Source organism: Monomorium pharaonis, unplaced genomic scaffold (assembly GCF_013373865.1).
Source record: "Monomorium pharaonis isolate MP-MQ-018 unplaced genomic scaffold, ASM1337386v2 scaffold_311, whole genome shotgun sequence".
NCBI lineage: Eukaryota > Metazoa > Arthropoda > Insecta > Hymenoptera > Formicidae > Monomorium > Monomorium pharaonis.
Window position 1 is genome coordinate 13,654 of NW_023415595.1, and position 1,667 is coordinate 15,320.

Consider the following 1,667-nt stretch of genomic DNA (forward strand, 5'->3'; position numbering starts at 1 on the left):
TGATAAAAACATATTGATAAAATAAAATATAAATTTATATTGAAAAAGAATTATAATATATTTAATATATTATATTATTTTAAACCTTTTAAAAACCAAATGCGGACACTTTTCTATGCGCGCAATTTTGCTCATTGCACATCATGGCTGTATAATTATGATTATAAATATATTTCTTTTAAATTTATCTTTAAACTTTTAAATCTTTTTTAACATAAAATTTTAATTTTTTAATTTTTATAAAAGTAAATGAAAGATATGGGACTAAATAGATTGACAGATAAATAGATAGATGGGTGTGTAAAATATATAGGCAAAATAGGCAAATTATATTAAATATAATTAGGTGAAACAATGACTTCTGTAGATAGAGGGAACAAATATAGAGTGCAAAAGAGAATGAGAAAGGGAGAAAAGATTGTAAGAAAAAAAGTAATGAGGGGAAATATCAGATAACATGCTATTTAATAAAAAAAAATAACGCAACAGCTTTTAAATAATTTTTTATACCTCGCCTCTTCCTTTTTTCTCCTTCCATTTTTTAAATGTAAATACCTTTATCTTTATCTTTCTTTATCTTTTTCCCTTTCTTTAATCTATCCTTTATCTTCTGCAATTTTGAATAAAAAACGTGTAAGTGTAATTTTATAAATAATTACATAATATCATATAAAAGCATATTTTTATTAAAAATTATTATTTACTTAATTTTTTTTAAACTTAGTTTTTTATAAACACCACACACATATGTATGTTGTATTTATAAAAAAAGTTAAAAAATTAAGTAAATAATAATTTTTAATAAAATATTTTATATAATACTATGTATTATTTATAAATTTACATAATTTTTACACGCACGCGCGCGCAAAAAATAATAAGCTAAAAAAATAATATAGCCAAAAAAATAATATAAAAAAAATAGCCAATAACATATATAATTGCGGGCTGCCAACTACATAAAATAAATAATATTAAAACGATTAACAATTTAACCTGATATTTTACCTTCTTATTTTTTCCTTTTCACTCCCATTTTCTTTTTCTTTCTAATCTCTTTCCTTTCCATCCCTTTTTCTGAAAAAATTCATGCTCTGTCATATGCAAACTGTTAAAATATATTATTTTAAATTAAATTTTTATTTAATTATGAATTATATTATATTATTTTAATGTTATTTTTTATTTACTATTACTTGATGTTTCTCCTTTCTTACACTCTTTTTTCTCTTTGTCTTCCTTTTTTCACTCTCTTTCTGTTTCTCTTCTTTCTACGAATATTGCTGCTTCTCTTTTTAAATTCTTTCTCCCTTACTCTCTCTCTCTCTCTCTCTCTCTCTTTCTCCCTTCATTCTTTTTAATCTCTTTCCTTTTCTGATAAATTTATGCTCTGTTAGATACGTAAAGTACACGAACTGTTAAATGTATTATTTTAAATTAAATTTTTTTTTCCTTTTCCCCATTTTTCTATTTCTATAAAATGTTGTTCTGTAAGATACATAAAACACGCGAAATGTTAAAAGTTATTAAGTTGTATTAAAATTAGTTAGTATTCTATCTACTTATGAATATAGTTATATGTATTTATGTTGGGTATTTTACTATATACCTTGTATATTGGTTTTCATTTTAGTTCTTCTTTCTTTTCTATATTACTGATGTTTTTC